The 27,880-nt window shown below is 38.8% G+C and overlaps 1 long non-coding RNA gene across 2 annotated transcripts; it reads left to right on the top strand.

Moving 5' to 3' along the window:
* Nucleotides 1-154: 154 nt before the first annotated feature.
* LOC134430473 (uncharacterized) lies at nucleotides 155-27,417 on the top strand. Of its 2 annotated transcripts, XR_010030834.1 has the most exons (4): nucleotides 155-281; nucleotides 14,248-14,417; nucleotides 16,398-16,547; nucleotides 26,172-27,417. It is a non-coding gene; the product is annotated as an uncharacterized LOC134430473 (long non-coding RNA). The 2 variants fall into 2 exon arrangements; XR_010030835.1 differs by lacking the exon at nucleotides 16,398-16,547 and having other exon boundaries at nucleotides 26,172-27,415.
* The last annotated feature ends 463 nt before the right edge of the window (nucleotides 27,418-27,880 follow it).

The following is a 27,880-nucleotide window of genomic DNA, read 5'->3' as shown; positions in this document are numbered from 1 at the left end:
GGCCCCGGCCAGCGGCCAGGGAAGGGGCAATGGCCGCGCCCTCCCCTCCCTTTCCCCTCCCTTTCCCCTCCCGTTCCCTCCCCGCTCCGGCGCCCCGGCCGCTCTGGGAGCGCTCCGAGCGCGGCTCCGGGGCCGCTCCGAGCGCGCGGTGTGGGGGCTGCGCTTGCGTGGGGTGAAGGCGCTGATGGAGCGCGTGAGCCAATGCTGGGCGACACTTTGGGCACCCTGGGGCACAGTGGGATTTCGGAGGGGTGAACGTCTCCCGAAAGCAGCTGTGAGCTGTGAGTGCGGCCCCCACACCTTGTGCGATGCGTGTGAGCTTGACTTGGTCTCGGTCTAATCTGGTAGTGAGAATCTGAAAAGGAGCCTAAGCTGTCCTTGGCACCCAGTGAAATGTTTGTTAAGGGTTGGTCCATGTTGGCCGTGTTTCCAAGCTCTCCGTGGGGAGGCTGTGCCAAATGAGATGGAAAAAGGCTGGGGAGCTGCTGGACAATGGCTTACACAGGGAAATCCAAGCAAGTGCAGAAATGTATTTGCTAAGTTCAGCAGCAGAAATGGAAGAATCAGTAATACTGCTGATAGCTTGCTTATAGCTTCCTTATGGCCATTGTAAAGAAGCATTGGCACTGGCTGCCCAGGGAAGTGCTTGAGTCTCATCCCTGAAGGTATTTAGAAAATGTCTGGATGTGGAACTTAGGGACATGGTTTAATGGTGGACTGGATCATAGAGGTCTTTTCCAATTTAAATGATTCTGTGATTCACGATGTTGACTCACCAGAAAGATAAAAGGTTTCTTTTCCTGTCACACTTTGTAAGTTTTCTAGTGATTTTTGTCAGGACACACAGTTGAGTTCAGTAAGTCAAGCCTCATCTCTTCTCATAAAGCATGACTAAAACCTTTGTCATTAGGAAACTTTTCCTTTCATGAGCAGAGGCATAATAATTTGTTTAGTGATTCACATAACTACAGACTATGTCTACGGTAGTTACAAGAGCTGTTCATGTGGAATAGCAAGTTAGTATAGTTGTAGTACAGGTTAATTTTAGACTTGGATGGTTTGTTTTAAATGTAAATGAGAGGTAAGGAATAAGAGGGTCATAACACTTACTAAGCCGTTATTCAGGCAGCTAGTGATGTTCTCCCCACCTTAACAGAAAGATGTAAAGGCTATAGAATTAAGGATGTGACAGGCTGGTTTTTAGAGGTAAGACTTCATTGTACCTTAATGATGCCCTGTAAGGGAAAAAAAGTATGCACTATGAATGAAGTAATTCTTCATGTGACACTGAATTGTTAACACTTCCATGTAAGTCTGTGATATGTGTAATTTTGTATTAATAATACTCTTCTAAGAGCATCATCTGTAGAAAGAATCCCTTTTTATCTGCAAGATAGCCTAGTATTTTTCACAGTAGTTGTAGATACTGTTTACTTTGATACCTACATATCACTGATGACATAGATAATCTCTAATGGTGAAAACTCTCCTCCTGTATTATTTTTCCCATAATAAGTGTGGGTTTCACCAAGGCCTGTTCAAACTTGCCACTGGTTTCTCCTCATGACAGTCAGATTACAGAGCTGCCAGTGGAAGACCCTCAGCACTACAAAATGCTAAAGCATCCCAGGCCCTGTACAGTGCTTGGTTTTAGCTGATGAATTACTGTCTGAAACAGGTACAGTGATGAGTGAAAAGGTGTCAAGGACTAGCTGGGAAGAGCCTTTTACAGAAAGACCATAAGACTTAAAACAATACTGTGCCAAGGCAAAATATCAGGAAAACTGTTTTAAATTCCCTCAGTGAAACATACACTGTGCTTAGGATTACTGTTTTAAGAAGAGGGTGTTTAACTGCTTTGGCTGTATCATCTAGTGAGATATTCACCCTCTTGGTAAAATTTTTCTAAAATACATTTAAACTTTCATGGCAGAACAGTCTTAGCCAGTCTTAAATGAATAACAGGAAATGTGAGTTTATTTTGAACTGTTGCACAGACACCTGACTGAGGAATTACACAAAGCATAGTAGCTCTAGGCCAAATTTCATTTTTGACATAGAACAGGCATGAAACCAAAGTCCTCTAACCTAATGAAGTTCTTCCCTTCTGGAAATTTTTTACTTAAGGTTCTTAGCACCAATGTACTTAAGATTACGAGTTTGGTTAATGAAATAAAACCCATTTGGCTAGAATGATCTAGAAGATTATCCTAAATAAATCAACAGGAATGTATCTTGCTTGAGCTAAGTCTTTTGATTTCATAATTCCTAAATAGTGAGGAAATTTTATCTGAAGGATTCTGTTTACATAATTGGTTGTCATTTATCTCATTGTTAACATGACAGTGGAATCCAACATTCTTTGAATTGTTAGAAGTAAATAATCACTAGGAAATCATAATAAAGTATTTTTTGTCTCACATTATCAAAGGGAAATTGAATCTATTAACTTCTTCCACATCCTTTGAAATTATTCAAACCTTATGTAACTTGTCTTGGGCTTCTTTTTTTTTTTATTTGTAATTCAGAAATTATGTTTCTATTTTTTTTTTGTATTTGTAATTCAGAAATTATGTTTCTATCATTTTTTCTTTTGACTTTGTATCTGAAAACAATTTTTAATTCCTGCATTCCATAAATATTTTTACTCTGATTAAAACAAAAATATTTCTAAAATCAAGAATGTATCATCTAGAGGAATTCAGTGCTGTCAACTATTTCCGGATAGCATTCAAATTTACAAAAAGGGTATCTCATAATTCAGCTGAATCATCATGAAAACCATGATTATGTTGATGTGCTATTTAAACCAACTGGGAAGAAAAAAAAGAGGAAACACAAGAGTCCAAAATGCAAGTAGTGGGACGTGGTCCAGTGGAAAAGGACCTGGGGGTGCTGGTCAGCAGGAGCTGAGCAGGAGCCAGCAGTGCCCAGGTGGCCAGGAAGGCCAGAGGCACCTGGCCTGGATCAGCAGCAGTGTGGCCAGCAGGAGCAGGGCAGGCACTGTCCTGCTGTTCTCAGCACTGCCGAGGCCTCACCTGGGTGCTGTGTCCAGGTCTGGGCCCCTCAGTTCAGGAAGGACATTGAGGTGCTGGGGTGAGTCCTGAGGAGGGCTGTGGAGGTGAGGGAGGGCCTGGAGTACAAGGGCTGTGAGGAGAGGCCGAGAGAGCTGGGGGCTTCTGATCACTCTCTGCAGCTCCTTGACAGGAGGGTGTAGCCAAGTGGGGTTGGGGCTCTTCTCCCAGGCAACAAAGGGCAGGACAAGAGGACACAGTCTGAAGTTGTGCCTGGGGAGGTTTAGGTGAATGCTATAATATCTGAAGAATTTCATCACAGAAAGGCTGATGATCACTGTCCCTGGAGGTGTTTAAGGAAAGGCAGTGTCATGGCCTAGTTGACATGGTGGTGTTCAGTCATAGGTTGGACTCGGTGATCTTGGAGATCTTTTCTAAGCTGATTCATTCTGTGATTTTGTACCACATTATAACTTTATAATTATTTGATACATTATTTTCTGGTTTAAGATTATTGAAGAACTTGTCTAATGTAATTATAATTAACTTAGTGGAGTTACTCTGCATTTTCCTAGTGGAACTAGGATAAGCAGGTTTTCCTCACATGAAACTGTGAACATATTAAAAAGCCAAGGGCAGAAATGCTTACCTCATGATATTTTACCAGTGGGCTCTAGGCTGTGGCTCTATCCTCAATTTTCAGTGTGGTGTTTTCTGTCTTTTTTGACCTATTTCTCTTATATAACACCCTGAACAATTTATGTTGTGTTGCAAGGTTCACTGATGATTTTAATCCAGTGAAGTCAATCAGTTCTAATATATTCTCTGTCAAGATTCCAACCAAACTTATGTTTTTGTAAAATAGGTAAATAAAATACTTTCCCTTTCCCTCCACAAAGGGGATTGGGAAGAACAAGTCAAAGTGAAAAGATATTTATTTCATAGGGAAAGGGGGTTTATGTTTACACTCCACTTATAAGGAAAAATATTCTTTTCTTCATGGCTAATACTTCCAAGATGCCTGTTGGAATAAAAGTTTTAAGAGGTGAATCTCCTACAAATGCAGATGTCTCTGCTGATTAATATCCTCTTAAAGGTTGCATCAGGTATAATATACTGACACGTGATAGGGTTAAAATGATAATTGTTAAAAAAACCATCTAATATGGACTTGCTCTTGGTCTGTTACTTTGATATTGTTTTAGAGAATATAGTAATATGAAAGGAATGGGGAGGGGAACCTTTTACACAGGAATAGTTCCTTCCTTTCCACCCTGTGCTACAGTTTTCATTATGTTCTTCATGGTAACAAGAGAAGATAGAAGGAAGTATAATTTTATTTGAAAATAACACATGCATCTCAAGTGTTACCAGCTTGTCTAATTCTGTGCTTTCAAGAGAGACTTTAAAATGCTTGCTGTAAGGCAGAACTTCCCTTGCCTGGGAATTACACAATACTTCAGTGAGCTTTGCTGGATTGCTAAGGAATAAATGAATTTGGCTCTGTAAGTATGACATAGTGTACTTTAAATATACAAAACAAGGCAAAGGAAATTGTAAGTAAAGCTTTTTATCCCAGAGTATTGGAATCAATGACAAAGGGCATAATTTAATCTCAGATCTTTATTATTGGTGATGATGGAAGAGCATGAAATAAACCAGGTTTGCTTTCCAATCCCAAGTTGTTCACAGGAGAGAGATTTGAAGAAAAACCATTGCAGTTCAAGTGTACTTGAGCTGGAGATCAGAGAAAAAAAATGAGGCTTTTCAAAATAAGTGTGCTCTAAAGTTATTTTTCAAAACAGCTTTATACATTAAGAGGTACAATAAGTCATGCATTAGGTAACTGGAAATTGTTCCCTCTTTTGATTTATTAAAAAAAAAGAAGAAAAGGGAAATAAAAACGAGGAGGAGAAGTAAAATTTCCCAATGGGAAATAACTTTTAATGTTGTATCCCCAGGATATTTGGGAAAAATAATAGGCTATTATGAAAAAGCTTCAATATAATGAATCTGCAACAACTTGAAGTGAATATTATTTTCACAGAATCACAGAAAAAGCTGAGTTGGAGGGGACCCTCAAGCATCAAGTCCAACTCCTGGCCCTGCACAGGACCATACCCAAGAGTCACACTGGGTGTCTAAGAGCATTGTCCAAACTCTGCTTGAATTCTGTCAGGCTGGTGCTGTGACCGCTTCCCTGGGGATCCTGTTCCAGTGCCCAGCCACACTCCAGGAGAAGAACCTTTCTCTCATATCCAGGCTAAACCTCTCTTGACACAACTTCAGGCCATTCCTTTGGATCCTGGTAACTTCACATCTGGAAAGGACTCTACATGCCAGTGAAGAGTAAGCATGGCTTACTGTATATTCTTTTTCTATCCTGGACTGTTGGATCAGTTTAGGTTCAAGTATAAAATATTAGGCGGTTATAGAATTATTTGTACATGAAAATCTGAGTTGAAGGTGATACATATATCACTAGACTTTTTGAAACTATAATTTGAAAACCATCTGAAGTTGATGTAAATCTGGTTATAGGAATGAGTTTTGTGACCTCTGTTTCAGATACAGTTTCTGCCTTTGGATTTAAATATTTCCTTCCCTTTTCATTGTTCAGGAACTGAAGCTTGAAACTATCTTAGTTTAAGACGTTTACCTCCAAGTTTCAATATTTTAAAATCTTTTAAAAAACCTTTTTAATTCATAGAAAATTTGAGGATTTTTTTTCATGAGGACTTAAGTAAAAGGGTTGTAAACTTTAAGCTTTATGTAGCAAGTGGGTATATTTCTTGAAATGTAAGGTACTGAGCTTTTTCTGAGTAAGGGAGGTAAAATAATTTTTTGTCACATTCATGTATGTAGAACCTGCAGAAGTTTACCAGTTTCTGTGGAATTAATTTTCATTATGTTTTCATCTTTTATTATATTGTACACTTTTTATCACTGCTTTGCATTTTTATTTTATTACTGTGTTATTGGTCATCTTCCTTTCAGTAATTATGACACTTTATGGATACTATATTGCTCTAATAAGGGCTGCAAATGTGTAACATTCACAACTCTAAATTTGACTCCTAAGTACAGGATTCTGAGGTACCTAAGCAAAAGTAATACTCAAATTTAACCACTGTATTGCCCACTAGGTTCATTAGGATCTGGTCAGCTCTGACCAGAAGTCCACAGCTCTTAACATAAGCATGACACAACCTTCTTAGAAGCCTTGCTAACTGGAACACAAATAGATCAATCCTACAGTAAATTAATGCTCAAGTGAGCTGTCTAAAGAGCTTAGGGGAGAAACAGGGAGGAACAGGGAAAGGGAGATGTATAGTGCTTCATGCATATTCTGACTTTTTTAGGTTCAAAATCAATAGCTCTGTAATCAGGTGGTGGACCTGGCCAAAAACTTCACATCAGAAAACAGTTCAGAGTCAGAAAAAGGTTGAAGGGAGCTGCATTTCTTCTAATTATTTTTATTCTGTGTACAATTCTATTTCAAAACCAGCCCACCCTACACCCTGTCTTACCAAATACGTTATTTTGTCTGCATGGGCTAGCATTCTCATGCAGCAAGGCTGAATTTTAAGAGAAGAGAGACTTAGGGTTGTTGTTCAGGAAAGTGGACAGGGCAGATGAGGTACTGTGAGCATATGGACTGGACATTTATTTCAGGTAACTTAGGAAGAGCTGACAATTAAAAGCAGAGACAGTCTTTGTTTCCTGGCAGCTGCATATTTACCTGCATTTACTGAAGGAATAATTTGTCATGTAAGGATTGTTGTCTGTTGTCTCTCAATTTATTGGAGTCTGGGCTGGCCCTGGTAGCATGGAGGATGGGGTGTCAGAGATCACAGCCCTGTGTCCATTCTCCAGTTCTGCTGTAGGGTAGGACAGGGGCTGCCAGGCCATATCCTGTAGTAGTTTCACAGAAGTGAGTAGCTTGGAAAGTTGTGGTGGTGAATATTTGCAGGTAGTGCCAAGTGCCTTGCTGTGGGAGTCTCTGGACTATATAAAATGGATTACAGGGCAGTCTGGAGATGTCAGCTGAGCATGTTGTATAAACACAGGCAGTATATTTCACACATGGGTGAGGTTGTACCTTACTATACCTGTCTTCATGAGGTCAGGAGAATGGTCACAGTCACCATGGCAAATCTTACAGAAAAGCTGTATTCACAATGGTCTAATACATCCACAGCCTTGTGCATCAGTGTCAGACTGCATTTCTTCAGAAAGGATGGGACTCTGCTACAGGATTCATTACAGAATACTGCCCTGCAATGTTCATGGGCAAGGCAGGAACCAGCAGCCATGGTGGATCTGGTTACTTGGATTCGTTCAAGAACCAAGATCAGTTTTTTCACTCTATTAGATTATCTCACATGGACTTGCTCACCTCCAGCATTATATTTAGTAGGTCTTGGCGTCCCTTCCCAGCAGGGAGGTCATGGCTGGTCCAGGAAAGCTGGAGCCAGAGCCATGTTGGATCTCTGTGTGCCACTGCTCGTGGCTACTGGCCTCAGTCATTGCAGACCAAGGTCCCTGAGCACCCCCTGGCAGTTGTTTCCACACATACCCCCTGACCCCTGAGATCTTTACTCTGGCTGAGATTTTCACTGCCTTCTTTCTAAGCCTCTTTTTTTTTCTCTTCCAAAGCCATGCCTTTTTTTTTTTTTTTTTTTGGGAAAACCTTCTTTGAGACCCCTGGTCTCCCATTTTCTCAAGTAGTCTGTGTAGAAACACAATGCATGATCAGCCTCCTAATTGGGGGTTCTGTCTCTGTATTAATTGGAGGAGTTGGGATGTGCTGCTGTTCAGTCACAGCGTTATCAAAATTTATATCCAGACTCTACTGGTTGTCAGTGGAAGCTAGCAGTCTTCCTGAGGGCATAAAGTTCAGTTTCAGATATTCACACTGGTATAGACACATTCATCACCTGCTTGCTATTGCTTAATTTTATTTTTTTTTCCTGCAACAGCAATGCACCAAAGATGCCTGAAAATACAAAAAGAAACCCTGCCTGTTCTCGGGCTTTGTCCATGGGAAGTGGACTGCGTCACCATGCTAACCACAAGAAAAACATTCCAATCTTACAGTGTTCCTTGTACTCATCTCAAATTAACTTCTCCAGGAGGGATAACATTTTAGGCGCATTTGTTGAGGAGGAAAATTGAAGCAGGGAGATGATAAAGACTTACTGAGAGCTAGCACAATAGCTTGGTGGCAGGACCAGGAAAAGAGGAAGAGATCTGACCTCACTCTGGTCTCTTGGAGTACTTAATTGTTGTAGGGGCCTCCAGTCGGTAATGAGTCTAAGACAGTGGAAAGCACAATTTCTCACGGGGGCGGGGGTTGTGGTGAAGATGTTCATTTCTCTCCTTTTGTTTGAGAGCTGTCTTTGAAGGCATTGTTCTTCCACAGCTGCAGTAGCCTACATTCATTGTGATAATTGTGGGACAATACATAGAATGGATGATTGATACATGAGATAAAGTTGTGTAAGAATATTACTAGATGATCATATGGAGATAATAAATTACACAAAGACAGCTCAAAGAAATAAGCTAAGGACGATTTTAGTGGGTTACAATGTGGGAGATGGCACAGCAGATCCAAATAGGGATAAAATGAGTAATAGGGATAAAAATGAGTAAGAGAAACAGCAACCAAAACATTTGCTGGAACAAGTCATATAACAAGTTTGCTGGACACAAGTTAAAGTATTAAAGATAGGTGAGTAGCTCATGGGCAGAAAAGGAAACAAATTCTCTGTGCTCATGAAGATCTCTACTGCCTATGCACCCTGTCATCTTTTTTTCCATATAAGAAGGAGCTGGAAGTGCACTTCTTTCTTTTGGTAGGAAATCCAGGTTTACTTATGGGGTCTGGATTTTTAGGAGGTTGAGTCTGAGAGTCACCGCAAAGCTCGCAGACCAGTCTGGACATAATCAAAGAGTCAGTAAGGTGCCATAGTAAAGAGATTGCTGCCTTACAAAATGTGAGGTGAGGTCAATGCTTTCGAAGCAGAACACATGTCAGTGTTCCTATCTGATGGGTGTAAGATGTAGAAAGCAAAGAGCAGACAAAGTTTGGTTTGGATTTTATTTTATTTTAAAATTCTTTTTTGAGGCACCCTTTGTAAATTTATTGCCAGTTCCATGTTGAGATGTCTGAGAGACAAGCTTTCTTACATTTTCCAACTCTTCTAAATTCTCACTATTTATCAATCATACTGTACGGCCCTGACAGTTTGAACTCTCAATGAATATAGTTTTAAGAACACCTTGAAAATTTTTATAATGAAAAAGTAGATTAAAAAGGGAAGGTGCAATTTTTACTACTAAAGGACTATCTGAAATGAATATACTCACTTATTATTAACATTCCTCTACTGAGTCCACCACTTAAGTTTTTTAGTAGATATGTAATAAACATGGTTGTTTCAGGAAAATTCAGTGGAAGGAGAAATGGTTTAGGCACTTCTGCCAACTGATCACACTGTGGCTGTGGGCTTCTCTTCCATCTGAGAACAATAGCTACTCCATAATGCTGTGATTGCTGTGAATCTCTGCTCTTAATGCAGCCTCAGCCAGGAAGGTGAAGGGGAAGCTGGCTTTCCTTTCTCACTGTTGAACTTGAAATACAAATGTTGATCTCTACAATATGTATTACTGCTTTCAGTTTATAGACTATGGTGTCTTAGATCTCAATAATTGCACCCTCCTTGCCCAACATGACTGGTATTTCTAAATGTCTGGTATATCCCATAGATGGGTTGTCTGTGGCATAATGTAATCTTAAGGACTTTGATCCAAACTTGTTGAAGGCAGTGGGATGTGTCTGTTGACTTCAGTGGTTTTTAAGGGGTCTGAAAGAGATAGAGGATTTGGACTAGAGCATAACTTTAACAGCTAATACTGCCTGCAGCAGCACAGCATTTTCACCACAATGTTAAATCACCTTTAAGACATTTAAAGAGGTCAAATTTTTCTTCCCCTCTCAAAGTACTGAAAAGGTGTCAGTAGCCTATGCTAATCTTTTGCAATACTCTTATTTGAATATAATGAGCATCATGAGCTGCATAATGAGCACAGAATGTTGTGAAACTTACGTGTTTTAAATTTTGAAACAAGGTTCATTCATGACATCATGTGTTAAGTTTCATCCCCCAGGGAAGGTGCGTGTGTGGTTTTTGTTTTGCTTCTCTTGGTTGGTTATTTTTTTCAAACTGAGTTATTAGGCCCTGAAAAATGGCAGTGCTGATATAATCTGAAACAGTATTTCCTGAAGGGCCGTGTTAGAGCAATAGTCTAAAAGTATAATAAGTCCCATTGTGAGAGTCATTTGTCATTTTATCCCTACAGGCAAATTTTTAAAGGTTAGTGAGGGCTATTTATCAAAGTTAAATGCTGCTTTAAATTTTGTTCCCAAAAAGCAGGCATTTTGTGAATATTCCTAGTGGTCCTCTTCAGATTGTCTGGGTAAAAAAAAGTCTGGAATAGGATAGATGGGGAAGAAAGTGTCTGAAGCGAATTGCTTGTACACTTACTTAATTCTGAAGAACACATTTGCTGTACAAAAAGTTTCAACTGAGCCTGCACAGTTTTGGTCTGTGCCAATAGCCAATATGTGGAAAAATGCAGGTGTTTTTAATAGAATTGGTTTAAAAGGTGAAACTACTTCGTTAGTGACTAAAAGTATAGGAATCTTGCTGTTTGTTCTTCTCTAGATGGGAATGCTATCTTGAAATTCCAAAATGTTGTCAGGATAGTTTCAAGTGTTTATACTTGTTGATGGAAATCAAGCTTCCAGTCTAGTGAAATCCTTTTGCTTATCTCTGATAGGATTTAACAAAGTTTTGACATACAAACTATTTACAATAGTAGGGAAAAGGATACAAGAATGCTGCCTTTAAAGTAGTAAAATGATTCATGGTCATTGCTTTTTGGCATGTTGTTTAAAGCATAATGGTATGAAAATGCTTACAAATGAAAATTGTATTCCACTTGACTATGGCATTGGCATTTTACAGGGAGTTGGGTAAGAACCTTTCTCCCTTTAATTAAAGCAGTCTAGTGGGGATTTTGTATTTTTCATCAAGTTACTAGTTATTTTGTCTGACAGTGCAAAACTGGAGAGTTGAGATAGATGACTTTATAGTAAACATGTTGTAGGCTTATAGGATCTGATTTAAAGTAGCCCATAGAGAAGTGATAGTCCTTCTGTGTACCTTGATAATCAGATACCCCAACAGATAAAACAAAAACAAAAAAGGGAGTACTTATTTTGCTATAAAATAGCAAAACAAAACAGGGAGTACTTATTTTTCCTGATTTTTTAATCAGCAAACTCTTCCCTAAAGATGGATCAAATCCTCTTATTTAATTTATTCAGCATAAATGAATTAAATTGAAACCTGATTAGCCCACAGTTGGGAGAATCTCTCTGCAATGACTTGGAACACTTGCTAGGGATTAACCCCAAATCCCAATTCTTCTTCATTGCCTGTTCTAGTAGCATCATTTGTTCATGATTTTAGAGTCCTTGTTTCAGAGGTTACTGAAATACTTACATGCCTTTAACCTTTCACATTTTAAAATGCTTATCATTAACTTCATCAACAAGAATTTTCTGAGAATCAGTCTGTGATTCAGTATTTATTAAGCTGAGTGCACGAATTGCACTGAAGTATTATTTAACTCTAAGCAGTAGAAGAATTGCTGTGATTGTAAGTAGTAATTCCATTAGCTTGCTGTCAAGCTATGGATGCATCTTTTCTGCTAAAGACAAAAGCCCTTGTGAAAGTACTCGCTCATTATCCTGAAATAATAGGATAATACTATGCAGTTCAGTATGAAAAGTTTTATTCTTATATCAACAATATGTTAATGATAAGCATAACATTTTCCTATTGACAGACTGATTTCTTCAGAGCAATCAACTTTTACACATCTAATGTTTTTAGAAATTTTACAAAGAAGTTGAATTTTTAAGGCCAGATCATAGCCAAAAGGTGGCAGTATTCTATTCAATATTCATTTACAAAACAGTATAAAAATGCATGTATTTATTGACACTTTGCTTCTAATATCAGATCAAACTGGATAATCGTATCCTAAACATAATGTCCATTTATGAAAAGGACTTATTTAGACTGAATGTAGAAATTAAATTTGTTGCTTATACCTTAAAGTTTGCAAAAAAGAATCTAGTTTGTAAATTTTAATTATTAGGTGTTTAGTGTTTCACATGACACCTACATTGTCACCAAAAGAGAACTCTGTGGCCTGGGGGTTTTTATGAAGTGCTTAAGAACATTAGAACTTTTTCTGCAAGTGTTGGCAGAATTAACTCATTTTACCTTCAAAAAGAAAGAAACTAATCTCCACATGCTTTTAATATGAGCCAAAACTGCTGCATTAAAACCAATTTGTTTTATACACCCTAGAGATTGGTAATATTTTTCATTAAGTAAGTATGGGCTTTTTTGTGCTGAGACAACAATAACTTGAAGAATTGCTGAAATATTGCCTTTCCTGCCTGCCAAGTTGTTTAGCTGGACATTAGTGGTTTGTGTCAGGATAGATTGAGATTGAAGTTTGACTATTAGTAGGAGAGAATGCTTGCAAGTGCAATTATGTTCAAGCAAATATTTCCATGTAAATTTTGATCCATTGTTACATCAGATGTTATTATGAATTTACTGTAGTTATAGAGTAAGTTTAAGTCAAATAAAGTAAATATATATTCTATTTTAATATATGAAATACTTTAAAAAATCACTTCTTGTCACAGTCTTTTAGAAATATTTAAGAATGATCTATTCTCCAAATATTGGCCGTTCCAGTTTCTTGTTAATATTTTTCGTTGTTTTTTTCAGTGTTGAAAAGTTTTGATAAATGTTATATGTGAAATGGAAGAAAACTTGATTCAGTGGGCAGGACATGGGAAATCCAAATGAAATGGTACTGCTTTTTAATATGCTTTGGTATTCACCTCCTGTAGAGAATAATTCACACCTATCAATCTTTTGTAATGTCAAGCAAAACATGGTACAGTTCCCAAGGGAACTGGAATTAATAAGTCTTTTGATACATCACTGACTTCTCTGTTTTGCCACTTAATTTTCTCCAATAGCTCACTCACTGAATCTCTGAGGGCAGTTTCTTTTTCCAGAAAAAAAGGATGTGGCACATTTTTATTCAAGAATCATTTTGGTGTTCTCACGTGGACAGGAAGATGATGTGAAATTTCATTCTTTATGTAGTCAAATAAGGCAGAGCATTGTATCAGTAGCACAAACTCTGGAAACATCATGAAGGTAAAAATGGAGGTGTTGGACAAACATAGTTGAATACCACAGATATTACTAAGAAACTGCTCAGAAGACCAAAATGGATGATGTTATTTTTTTAACAACAAATCATCAGTTTTAAACATAAAGTCCTGAGGAAGAGCAAGTGTGCAAATGCTGACTTTGCTAATAATCTGTTTCCTGCTGGGCTCCAGTGTTTGTGATCCATCTCCTTCTAGAGTTTATTCCCAAAGAGTATTTTAGAAAAGCTTACTTACATAGAATGGCCTAGAAATCTCATGAAATTATTCTGGGAACAAATCCAGATAGTGAAAGCTGTGGGATATATTCTTGTTTATGGGTATTGAAAAGAACCATTGATTATGGCAGTGTGCTCCCAAGATACTGAATATATGTCCCTAGAGGAGTAGAGGGAAATCTTGTCAGTGATGTGTCACAGTTTAAGCAAATTTGGTCAGGAATCACAGCACAATTACAGCAATAATATTTTTTTTACATTACCCTTCAAATGATATGAGCACATCTAAAAAGAAGAGCATATGCTTTCAGTAAAGTCTAATTGTCCGAGCAGTCCTCATGTAGGAGAATATGCCTTATGCATGTGTAGTTACATAGGAGAGCAAATGATGCTCAGTGTTTTGTTTTTGTGATTACACTGGGAGGGATTTATGCGTTAAGGTATTAATCTTAAGGGTAAACTTCCTTGTGATAGTATGTAAATAGAGCTCTAGGTTTATGTTTTGTCTGCTAAGAGAAGGATGAGCTCCCTGAACAAAACAGAACAAAAAGTGGAAGGATTTGGAAGGTTTTTGTGTTCATGCACAGGATGAGGTTTTGCATCTGCTGAATGCAGGTGTGCTCTATACCATATATTTGCTGCTGTGCATGACCAGTGCCTGTGCACTTGCTCCTAGGGGCTGCTTGTTCTGTACTCTAGAGAGGCCATGGTTTCCTGTTGAGCCTCTGCCTTTGCCAACTCCCTGTTTTGTCCTGATGCCCCATGCAGCAGTGGGTGGAATGGGAGACACTGCACGAGGATGGCCATTGCTGAAGTGCATGTGTTGCATCACGTGTTGCTCATCAGGTAAGGGTTATCCCTAAGACTTGCTGGCATTTGAGTAAAAATATAACTGGCTTGAAAATTTTTGTCCTCTGTGTTCCTCCAAGAAAAACTTGTGATGTGCAATAAATTAGCAGTTATTACAAAACTGTGTTGGTGTTTCTGGACTAGACCTTTTAGGAGATAGATTCCCAGCAATGTTTCCAAGCTTCAGTTCTGATCAAACAGACTTGTTTAACTTTAATAGATTTAATTGGTGAGCAAAACTTGCCAAAATCTAGTTTATTACAGTTGTATGCCTCTACTCAGGATTGCTTTTGGGGAATGATGGCAGGGCAGGACATAGGTTCTAAGAAATTTTGGGCCTCTTAGGAGATTTGATATTATTTCACTTGGGCAATAAAGTGCAAATCAGTCTGCAAGGGAAATATAATTCATATGAACAGTTGCCAGCTCTCTTGGAAGTTAAAGAGAGACTTCTCAGGGACTGAAATGGAGTTTGATATGCTGCACCTCCTCGGAAGATACTATTAACAGTGCCATTGCTAAGAACATACAGACTGTGGCACTGATCCTGTGCTGTTTGTGTGCTCTGAAGTTGCTGTGAAATAGTAAAAACTCCCATTTTTTTCCTAACGTTTTTCTCAGGTCACACATTTTGGAGACATACATTTGGTGAATGTCATCATGCACTCAATATATATTTTTCTCTAGAGGATTTGGAGCTTTGTTTTGAGGGCTGTTTTTAATTATGCTATATGCTTAAATACAGTATTTTAAATTTCTATTTTTCTACCTAAAATTTACAATGTTTTCAAGACATTTTTATATTTTTGGAGAAATTCCCAGTTTTCCAATTTCAGTTGTGTTGTACATGGGATAAGTGTCTTGTTTAATTCATCACATTTTTCCTTCAGGTATGTATAGGAGAGACTTGAAAGAGGATTATTTCTTGCTGGAGCTTTAAACTGAGAGCCCATTATGGAACCTTTTGAGGTGGGCTTCGCTGGCTTTAGAGAACTTAAAATAGTAGAAATAGTAAGATACTAAGATAGGATTTTTAAAACTTAGAGCTACTTCTTTTGCCTCCTTGAGCATGATCTGATAAAACTTTAGTAAAAATGCCCAGATGGACAGCTTTTCTTGCATGCATCAGCCTTTATATCATATGTAGTAATGTCCAAGATCAGCTGTGAGTCAGTTTTTAGGCTGGCTCACTAAAGAAGCGAGGCTTCTGCTGTCATGCCGCAGGGACCCCTGTTCATCCCTTTGTAAGCTGCAGGTCAAATCAGTTTAAAGGTGGGGTAGAGATACCAGAAGGGAAAATCTTCTGCAGTAATTCCAGGGACTGAAGACAACCCCTGAACTTATTTGTTCATGTGCCAGAGAATGAGAGACTTGATTTTCAGGGAGGACTTGAAGATGTGATTTCAAAATGTGTGTGTGTGTTAAGGGGTAGGAGGGATTGTTGATGTTAAACCCAGAGTCACAAGGACAAAATCAGCTTTTCCTATTCAAAAAATATTTGGCTGCAGAAAATCAAGTGCAACAAACCTTAAACACTTATTATTAATTGCTATCTAATGTATCTACAGTTGAAAATGTGCCTCTCTACTCTGGCCTAGTAAGCTGGGCATCTGGAGTATTGTGTCCAGTTCTGGGCTCCTCATTACAGGTGAGACATGGAGGTCCTGCAGCTGAGGGTCCAGCTGAGGGCTACAAAGATGATTAAGAATCTGGAGCTCTTATGAGGAGAGGCTTAAATACAGGGGCCTATTCAGCCTTGAGAAGAGGTGACTGAGAGGGGACACCATAAATGTCTACAAGTATCTGAAGGGAGGATGTCCAAGGATGGATCCAGGCTCTTCTCAGTGGAGCCAAGCAATAGGACAAGAGGCAGTGGGCAGAAATTGATGCACAGGAAGTCCCACCTGAATTTGAGGAAGAACTTCTTTACTATGCAGGTGACCACATACTGAAAGAGATTTGCCCTCTCTCCAACAGAGAGATTGTGGAGTCTCCCTCAAGAACATCTGGACATAATCCTGTGCCATGTGCTCTTAGATGACCCTGCTTGAGCTGGGACGTTGTACCAGACGACCCACTGGGATCCCTTCCAACCTGACCCATTCTATGAATATAAAGCCACACAAGGTAAAGGAATTTAACATCCAAGAACTCTTGGAAAATTACTGTCAGTTTTGGGGATTTCTGTGCTGAGTCTCAGTCATCCTAAATTTTTCTGAAATTATTAAAAAATCTAAATAGTAGAACTTTAAAATGTTGAAAATCTTCAGGGAAAAATACAGCCTCTAAAAAGACAAGGCACATCCATATGGTTGATGAAGCTTAAAATACCTTACTTGATCTTTCTGGCAACCAGCCTATAATCAGTCTGCAAGAAGACCTTTCTATGTATCAGACTTTAGGAACTGCTGAACTCATGAGAAATATGAAAGTAGAAGTGAACTTGTTCATACTTCTTTTCCCATAGTGGTGAAGTAATGATCTAATACATGACTGAGAGGAAAGGTATGGGCAGTGCTGCTTGAAATCATGACCCCAAGGGCCTTGCTCTTTTGGGTTTAGGTCAAAGCTACAGCAAAGGTGGTGTTTTCTATTCCCTTAAAAGGATGTCTGTGTTGCTCACACAGGCCCTTGGAGGCATGATTAGTTACTCAGAAGAAAACGCTTGTCCTCCGATTGGCAAAATGTGTGTAGAAATCACAGCTGTTACTACCAATAAAATGAACATGCACTCAATAGCTGTAAACTCTGAGCTTGGACAAAAACTGTCTGGCTCTAGCTATTGCTGTTTGGGAAATCAAAATTTTTTTTCATCTATGTGTTGCTTTGTCCTGCCTAAGGATAAAAAGGTATAGATTTTGTAACGTTGGACTGCTTATATAGGTACAATATTTAATGATATTCCTTAATGAAAATGCTTGAGCTGATTTACTTAAATGTTGACATAAATGGAAGCAATATCTGATTTTCATAGGAAAGCTAGTAGACTGGCTACCTGCTTGAGAACAGAAACTCATGTGAAACTGCCCAAAGCAGAACACTTTGTAGATAGTGGGGTTCCAGAGTGTGCAATACATGTTCATTGACAGACTATAAAACGCCAGTAGGACATCTTACAAAGTGTCTTCATATTTGCATGTGTGTTATTAGCTATTCTGTCCCTCCAAAAATCAGTATACTTCTAGAGACTAGGAACAGAACTGTTTAGGCAGTTTCATGCAGGCTTGAAAATAAGGGATGATTCAACAAGCTGCCTTATAAACAACAAGTCTTCTCAGTTCACTAAAAATTCACTTTTCCAGGTTTTAATCATCAAAGTAGCTTGGAATACAATTCAGTGTATTTGTATTTTGATTTCACTGCTGATAGCTCATATGTCATCCTATTTATATTAGTTGTGCTGAAATTAAAAGAGAGTTGCAGGATCTGGATTAAGACATTATCTGCCTCATTAATTGTAGTGGAACTACTCACTGAATGAGTGTGAACAAGACAGATTAATGCACATTTAAATCCATGGGCTCAAGTGTAACAGTTTTCACTGACAAAGAAACTTATACAAAGTAAAGTCCTGTTCCTGCAGATCTTTGTATCTGTTGCAAACAAGGAATAGCTAACTTCAGGATAGGTTAATTAACGATTAAAATTATCCTGATGTATTTCAAGTCATATAGAAAAAAGAAATTTTCTCCTAAATTGAGACAAGGGAGTTCAAAATGAAATTACTACAGGAAATACCTTTTTGCTCTGATCATGCTAGAGATCGAATTCTGTGGCCATCCTATTTCATCATTTGATTGATTGATCAGCTTTCCCTTTAGTGTTCCTTAGATTTGATTTTGCCACTGAAAGCAAACATAATAAATAGAAATGCAGTGTGACATATACAGATCAATTATAACAATCCAGAATACTGATTTAGAAATTCACAGTTCTCCTTGTAGAACAACAGATATATTTTGTATATTGGAATATTTTGTATAGGAAGCACTTGCCAGTATTGCAGAAAGCTGCTCAGAGGTAATGCAGTAGATCTAGATTGTAGGAGCATCAGGGAGATGAGAATCTTGTCTTCCAGAGAATTCCAGCTGTTTAGTACAAGGCTTAGAGCAGATATCTTACAGAACCATCCTGAAGCATAATAGTAGAAAAAAGCATCTTTCAGATTTATTTTTCCTCTAATTTTAAAAGTCCTTTGTCTTTACTTGGCACACATTTTCAGAGGTGCCATATTTCTTCTTTTCAGGTCAGTATATATCCTGGAATAGGCTAATCTTTACCCAAGCCAAATCCAAACCTACCCTGTCATCAGAGACTGTAGGAATGTGACGTTGAACTTGGGGCAAATTGCAAAATGTCTCTTGTGTGCTTCAAGTACAAGATAGGTACAACTTACCTGTGGAAGTATGGAAGAGCAGTGAGATCAGATTTCATCCATTCCTTCTGAGTTTTAAGTGTTCTAATCACCTTGGTGATTAATAAGGTTGTTGGCACAATCATCATGGTGGGCTTCAGCAACAAAAGAACACCAAATGACTGAATTTCAACGAAACCTCAGGACCTAAGCTTGGGAAGTAGTGGCCGTCTCTGAAACCCTGTTTAATGTGTCACAGCATTCTGAGTTTGACACCGGTAGAGTAACTTCTCTCAAAAACAGACAGGTTTTTAGACATGTGTTTTCTGATAATACCATTGAGCAAGGAGGAGAAAAATTTCACTGCAGGTGTTAAACCAACTTTAGCTGTAACTTTGGGAATTTTTTCAGTAGGACAGAAAGTCAAGTGATTGACTAGCTGCCCCCATTGACTAATCTGTCAGATCTTCCTGCATGCCAATCAGAATTTTGCCTTTAAAGTGGAGGAAGTAGTTCTTAGGAGCTTAGTTTTAGAATTATTCATGTCACAGAATGGTAACCAAATAATTAGTTGATTGAGTAATTTCATTCACTGATGTGCAGAGATGGCATGTAGGAATTGTTTGAATCATAACTGGGTTACTAAAGACGTGAAATATGTGGCTGAAATGGCAGCTTTTAATACTGTTTGCAAGTAAAAGAACTTCATTTTCCCCATTGTTTTAATCTATATTTCATTTTACATTGTATTGTTCAAAGGAGGCATCAATAATCCAGTTTTTCTGCTGTCATCTGTGTGTCCTCTGTGGCTTGGTACTGCAGATCCTGATTATTGAATGTTCCTCATGTCAGTGCATCCATGCAGGACTGTAATTGGAAAGAGGAAAATCTGTGATGCTGCTGTGAGTTGTTCCTGAAGGAAGAGTTGCAAAACCAAGCAGTTCTCTGGGGTCTTAGACTGCAAGCACCATAATGCAGTGTGCCAAATGTGCATAGGAAAATTGTAAACTTTGGTGAATTTTCATCATCTCCACTGAAAAAAGAAATCTTTTTAGTGTAGGCAGTATGGATGGGAAGATTGATTAACACGTGCTGTAACTAAGTCCCCATATTGCCTAAACTTTACTTTAAGTGGGTAGTTAAATGTTGTTGTCAGAAGTCTGGCACAGTTCAGGAGCAGGATTCCTTCTGTCATGCATTGATCAGTTAGTTCTTATGAGGGGCTGCCAGGAGAGAAGGAAATCACTTGCTGTCTGTACAAAAGCAGGTTGGCCCTGGTGCCTGGCCCGTGCAGACAGACGTGGGAAAAGTGTGCCTGTACTGGGGCCTGGGGTGGAGCCTTTCTGTCACCTTCTCAGTCACAGTTTCTGTGTTTGCACACAGCTTTCTGTCAAGCTTTAAAATCAAACCAACTTTCTGGAATTCAGAACAAGCTCTGAATTCCAAAAACTTGGTTTGATTTTAAAGCTTGACAGAAAGATATGCCTCCAATAACTCATGAAGCCTCTTTTGAACTGCCGATGAAACCTTGACCATGTTGCCATCAATGGGAAGGTTTGAAGGCTGGAGGTTACAACTGACTTGACCAGGATTAGACTTTTGCCTTGTGGATCTGTGCATGGCTTATAATTAAATTTCCAATTATTTTTAAAGATGCTGAAAATATGTGGTGCCCATTGACTTTCTGTAGGACTTCAATAGGATGTTAACATTTCAAAAGACAAATTTTTTATTTACTAACTTCCAATAAGAATTTAAGATCAATTTTAGACTTTTAAATTTGATCTTTTAGCTACTCCATTAACTTAAGGAAGCAATAGTACCTGTCCTACCTGTAGCTACCACTAAGGTAGGGCATGTAGAGACCCCACAACCTTGCACTGCAATCTAGCCATTTGCTGAAAGTGCAAATGTTCTTACTTGCTTACCAGTGAGCTGTCGGCTGGGATTTCCTTTATTCTGCTGTATTATTGCTGCTTTCTGGTTTTGCTCTTGATGTTAATAAAAAGCTCAATATAAAAATAAAATTGTGAAAATCAGGACTGATGTATGAATATGACATTCAAGAGCTTTTTTTTGTCTTTCTTTTTAAAGAGAGGCAATATTTGCTGCATGTGAGCAGTATGTATGGCTCCGTGGGTGTGCATACCAGAGCATGTTTCTGAGCCTTTTTGCAATAAACTGCATGATCATACTTCAGCTTTTTTGATCCCAGAATCTTAACACCACCTTGCAGCCAGTGACCCTATAATGAATGTTGCATTTACATTACCAAATCTCATCACCATATGTCCGTGAGTGCTGTGGGGCTCAGATCAGTTGAAGACTGCTGAAGTTAGGTCTGTGAAATAAAATACAACTGCTATTCTTAGGTGAGGTATTTCTGCAAAAATTATGTTTAACAGTATGGATGCCAAGAAGAAACTAATTTGAACGGGGTTTTTAATGAGGAAAATAGTTTGTTAAATACTGACAGAGAGAATAAGTAAACTGCCTGAGGTTTAGTTTGAAAATGTGCATACAACAAACACAGGAAGATAACTGTACTAGTTAAGAGATTGTTACTAACTTCTAGGGTGCATTTTTTTCAAAAAAGTTATCCATGTGCTTTGAGGAGATAGTTCAGATTGTTTTTCCTTAGAATGATTGATGACAAAGGGCATAGAAACAGACACCCGGGCTGAATTTGAGGGTGAGTCATTCAGACCCAAATACCAAGTAAATCCAATTATTTTCATTGTACTTCTCTGAAATGATGGTTTAGTATATAGCTCAGCTGGGACAGATTTTTGGACTAGCATACATAGTGTCATTTTTAATGCCTGATGGGTTTCCTTTCTAATGTAGTGATTTTTTTTTTTATATCATAAGAAGACTTAGTGAAGATTTAAATTTAAAGACAGTTTCATACCTTTATAAATTTCTGTATGTTAAATATGCATATATATTTGCTCACCTGAAGAAAGGTATGACAAAGAACCATTTTTGTATATAGTTTATCAATTCTACTTAAAAGACTTAATTATTCATTGTAAAAAAGCTTTTTCTACAGGGTAATTTATTATTTATTCACAAAATTTTTGACAAATGAAGTTTGAAAGGTTTTAGATTATGACATTTCTACCATGATCTTTGGAAGACTTGATGATCAAAGAGGAACATCATTATGAGCTTTTTCCTTGATTCACAGCCTACTTTCAGTGCCCCTTTTATTTCAAATTCTTTAAGGAAAGAAATTACTTGATTCTAGTGCTCTTTTGTTCCTCTATCCTTTCATGTGCTTGTCTAACAATCCTCTAATAATTTCTGAACTGGCAGCCAATTTTAACCAAATTTGACTGAGGATTAAAGGTCCCAAAACTATTAAGGTCTTATACACTTCATGAAAATTGATACTAAAGGAGAGAGACTCAAGTCAGTGCCCCACTGAGCAAAGCTCACTCACAGCTTGCCATGGGGAATCTGCTTAACTGATTGCAAGTTCATGCTGGTAAAGTTAAACAAATGTACATATACTGGCTACTTCAAGCCCTGATTTTGTAGTGAACAACAGTACTGGGTTTTAAAGATTTTGTAGCAAAAGTTTTCCTTGTGCTTTTTGCATTTGGCCCTCCCTTGACTTTTCATCTTGGCAACTGATTTTTTGCTTCTTCAGCAGGAAGCTGCAAACGGCTTTTTAAAAGTGCACTTGAATCAACGTGTACTGAATTTCAGATGCTTTCAAAGTGGCAGCCTGTATGTCGAGCTCACAGCTCACGTGTTACTAGCAGCTCGTATTCTGTGAGTCATTACAAGGAATCCTGAGAAGTTATGGCTTGGTTCACTTCCATCTTAGATTGATCATTAGAACTTTTTTTGGACGACTGATACAATTTGCTTAAGAGAGATTAATGAAATCCCTTCTGATGTGATAGAGTAATTAAAGTTTGTTACTAGGATAAAATGTATTGCTTTAGATATTTTCAACGTAGTTTAATTTCCTTTCTTGCCAAAAACCACTCTTATTTTCACAGCATCTTTCACTTTGAATCCATAAATGCGCATGGCAGTGTAGCTTGGAGTACATCCTTACTCAGGCTGAAGTTCCACTCATTTAGGATTAAAATTTTATTCTTAATCATAATGGGTTTAATCTAGATTAGTCCTCAACTGAAATATAGACATAGACATTTGATTTAATCTCTTTACTAGACCACTTATTCTGTCAAAGTTGGAATATCTAAGAGATCACACAAAAGGCACCAGTTAAACATGATGGGTGCAAGCTTCCTGAGTGCCATGAGAATGCAGTATTTCTCACTCTGTACTCACAGGCTTCCAGGCTGGTACCCTGGTACCGCAGGTGAGAATTTATATTCACCTGGCACTGGAATTACTGTTCTGCCATCTTGCTTGGCTTGCTAGACTTTGACATATCACCTCTCCATAGGAGACCTTTATAGGAGTTCCTCTTTATAGTCTTCCAGGTCAAGGGGCTACAGAAATGGTCCACTGACAATTATTTCTCTTGCTTCCCTGGGAAGCTGTGCTACCATTTCTGGAAGTGACTCTGCTGTCTGTTCTTTCCACTGTCCACTTGGTGATATTACCACCAAACACTTTTCACTTCTCTCCACTGACATCCCAGATCCAAGAAGGGCATAGTCTATCAAGCTCTCCTCACTTAACTTCTATCCAGGAGTTTCCTGTAAAGAAACTAAAATTCACCCAGTACATTCATGCTGTAAAATGTGTCTGCTGAAGACTGTGATGCCTGGCCCACAGGCCACCTGGTGCAGGATGGTAACATCCATGCTTTACAGGGCTACTGCCCTCTGAAACAGACTGGTCATGTTCATAGTGTATGAGTTTTCTGAGCTTCACAGACTGGCCTTACAAGTTGCTAATTTTTATGTATTTTTCTGATCAAAGTGTAACATGTGGGTTGTATGTCAGTCTTCTAGAGTGGAGATTTCATTATATGAATCTTAAGGTATATGCTGCAGGGTATGGGGTATAGGCTGTGGGGTATGACAGAATGGAATGTGGGTTTATTTGCAATGGTGTTGGAGAACTACACTGAGCAGGACCCACAGAGTGTAGGCTGGTCTGTGCTGTCTTTTGGGAAGAGTTGCTAGTGAGCTACCCACAGAGCTGCCCTCCTGCTTTGATGTGAACAGAGCTAGCTAATTTCCTTCAAAGGAAAACTGGAGAGTAAGGTAGACAGGTGATCTCTGTCTGGGAGATTGTCAAGGAGCTAAGCACAACATGGACATGTCCACTGAGGTGCTGGTGGGATGCGGTTCATCTGCTAAAAGATATGATGTCATACTGGGGTATTGCAGGATACAAACCAGAATACCCAGCTCCTACAGGAGTTTCCTGGAGTTGTTAGTGCTTCCAATGTAAATCACCAGGTTTCACCAGGTCTGGAAAGTATAACTTTTGCTGTTTTCATGGCCTTGATCATGAGCCTATCCACAAGGAAAATAAGGCTTAGGACAGCACAAGAAACTTAAAGGACATTTTCCTTAGCTTGATATAACTTTTTAATAATGTTACTTTACTTTATAATCATCACTTTGAGTCATTTCACACTTTTCCAATTTTGTGATTTGTAATATTGTACTGAACGGCCTTCACTATTGATTTAAACCAAAACTCAGTTAATGTTTCTCACCATTGTTGAATGAAACTATTGTTTTGGGTGGTAAAAATAGGATTCATTTGGTATTTGGATGCTTCTGGATACTAAAATGATTTTGGTTGTTTCCAAGCGCATGACTAAGCTTCATACCAGGCTCTGAGTCATAAAGGACTACAAGTAATGTCTGAATTCATATGCACTTCCTTGGAAGCATTTCCAAAACTTTTTATTGAAGCTTTCTCAGCTATAGGTGCATTAATCTGTCCTTGCTGTGAAAGTAGTGAGAACTAGATGCTTTTTCTAGGGCTTATTCTTTTACTTTGAAAATACAGAAGGCATAGTTTGTGAGTTTAAGTTATCTTTCCTCTCCTTCACAATGTGTGCCAATGTTGATATTTCAGGGCAAATAAGGATTGCACTTGAAAATGACACTCCCAATTGTCCCTACTGACTGTTCCTTGCTTCTTGTTGTGGGATGGTTTTGGCACACATGTGCTAGATGCCTTTGGGTGAAACTAAATTGGAGTATGGACTCCCAGAGCCCATCTAATGGACTCCAGCCACAATAGGGCATTTAGTCTATGGGACCAATCTAGAGTTAGTCTAGAAATCTCTAAAACAACCCCCAAGGAAAAAGCAAGAAAAAGATCCTTTAAATGTGAGTACTGTGGGTTTCAAGTATTTCACACTGAGTGTTCTGCTCTACCAATGCTGTCTTCTTGGTCTTCTGTGGAAGTGGAAACCACGGCACACAATGCAGATGTTATGTGCTTTTGAAGAAGAGAATGTCTTGGAGTTATGAGAAGAGCTTCCTGATTCTTACAGAACAAGAATGTATGGGCACTATACTATCTGGGGTTTAGTATCTGGTTAACCACTACGGCACTGAACCTTGTCTAGACACAGTTGCATGTTGCCCTTCATAACGAATTAAAGTCCTCCTAATGTAAAACCTCTTTGTGTAGGGGGAGGATGGGAAAAGCAGACCAGTTTTTAGATGTATATTCGTGTTTTTTAACATTGATTTTACCTTTTTTTCAGAGGAGTTATTCTAGAGTTGCACTTTTTAACAATGGAAAAATTTAGGGCTATGACTTGCTGTCCCTATTTTATTTATGTGCCCAAAAATACCTTGGAGGTTATTCAAATAAATGCAATCCATTCCATTTACTTGCCTGTCTGATGGCTTAATCATGCAAATAAATGTGAGGATGATATTTATTTGACTGTCTGTCATGGTGTTTCTTTGACTGTACAGTAAAGCATACTTTCTTTTTCCCCAAAGAAAAAAATTAAATTAAATGTGTAAAAACCCACCCCATGTTGTAATGCAACAGTTCAGATTTTAAACACACATAAGTCAGGACATTCAGAGTTATGACTCCCTGGAGCTTGTAGCTCAGCCATGTTGTACATGTGGTGTAGATTAAAACAGTGATTTCCTCTCCTTTCTGTGCTCCTTTCTCTTCTGAGCCTTTTTTTCTTTTAGCTGTTTTTACGGTGTCTGTGCTGGAGTTCCTCCATGGGATGGGTGATCCAGCAAAGGCCCTGGATGACAGGCATGAGGGCAAATCCCGTGCATGCAAGACTGGTCTGCTCGCAGCAGTAGAGGAGCACAGCAAGGAAAGGAGGGAGCCCAAGGACCACTTCTGGGGAGGCCAGCACTTCCCTTCATGGGGATGGACCTGCCTCCACTTCATACTCATCTCACACATGCTATTCTGTGCTGTCCATTTTGAAGCATTTTCCAAATATTTTTCTCTTCTCCCAGGCAACTCGCAACAAGGCAAGCAGAGAAAGCCTCAAGCAGTGCCAGGGAAGATTCAGGTTGGACATCAGGAAGGTTTTTTCACAAAGAAGGCTGTCAAGCATTGGAACAGACTGCACAAAGATGTGTTGGAGTCACCACCCCTGGAGGTGTTCAAGCAACAACTGTTCATGGCACTGAGTGCTACGGTCCAGTTGACAAAGTGGTGACTGGTCAAAGGTTGGAATCACAGAATCACAGAATAAGCTGAGTTGGAAGGCAGCCACAAGGATCATCAAATCTGACTCCCTACACAGCTCCATCCCCAAGAGTCACACCTCGTGCCCAAGAGTATTGTCCAAATTTTCCTTGAACTTTGTCAGGCTGGTGCTGTGACCATTTCCCTGGGAATCCTGTTCCAGTGACCAACCACCCTCTGGGTGAAGAACCTTTACTAATATCCAACCTAGCCCTCCCCTGACACAACTTCAGGCCATTCCCTTGGGTCCTGTCTTGGATCACCACAGAGAAGAGATCAGTGCCTGCCCCTCCTCTTCTCCTCACAAGAAGTTGTAACTGCATTGTTGTAACTCTTCTCCAGGTTGAACAGACCGAGTGACCTTAGATGTTCCCCATAGAGCTTCTCCTCAAGGTCCTTCACCACCTTTGTTGCCCTCTTTTGAATATTCTCTGCTGGTTTTCTATTTGACTTCTATTATGGCACCCAAAACTCCCCCAGCACTTGAGGTGAGGCTGCCCCGGTGCAGAGCAGGACAATCCCCTCCCTTGCCTGGCTGGTGATGCTGTGCCTGGTGCCCCCAGGACACATTTGACCCTTCTGGCTGCCAGGGCACTGCTGGCTCATGTTCAACTTGCATTGACCAGGACTCCCAGCTCCCTTCATGTGGCACTGCTTTTCAGTCTCATTCCTCAGTCTGTACATACACATTTGAAGGTCTTGTTCAGCCTAAGTGATTCTATGAAATAAAGCTTTTTTTTTTTTCAACAAATGTGTACTTGTCTTGAATCTCTTCCTCAATGTGCTTTATTCGTGCTGGTCTCTGATATGGGGGGTGGCAGGGAGGGGGATGTAGTAACTTAAGAACAAACCTTTAGGTCCTCATTCTGTGCATGTCACAGATATTCTGTTGATAAGAGAACCACACGGTGTGATAACATTTCTCCAGAGCCATATGTAGTCTATCTTGACAGACAATGAAAGATGGATGCTTCTCAGCATTCATATTGGTAAAAATTATCTGAAAAGAGAATGTGAGTTCCAACAATATTTATTTTATGGATCTTGCTCTTTCTCTGTGTTACTTTTTATATTCTGTATTTCTACATAACTGAATAAAATATTATATGCTCTTTTATGTGGTTACTGTTTCTTTGCTGGTCTCATAAATAACTTGCAGTGTTTTCTGATTTGGCATAGTAAAACTCCCAAATTTCCTCAACAGTATAAATTTCTGGAGACCAATAGGTGTAAATTGCCCTGAAGAGAATGCTGATTTGTTTGCTCTTCTCTAGGCCAAATCCTGTAATGGAAGAGCTCATCTGTCCAACTGCTTTCTTTTCCACAAGTGCATATCATTATATCAGTCTCTGGATTTTCCAAAGAAAAAATACAAATATTTGAGACTGTCATTATTAGTAGTTTCTGCTTTTTCAATTCTATAAACATTAAGATAATTAAAATATTATTCTAAATCCTTTTGAAATAATAGTTT

This window comes from Melospiza melodia, chromosome 1 (genome assembly GCF_035770615.1).
Source record: "Melospiza melodia melodia isolate bMelMel2 chromosome 1, bMelMel2.pri, whole genome shotgun sequence".
Lineage (NCBI taxonomy): Eukaryota > Metazoa > Chordata > Aves > Passeriformes > Passerellidae > Melospiza > Melospiza melodia.
This window is presented reverse-complemented; position numbering and strand designations above follow the sequence as displayed.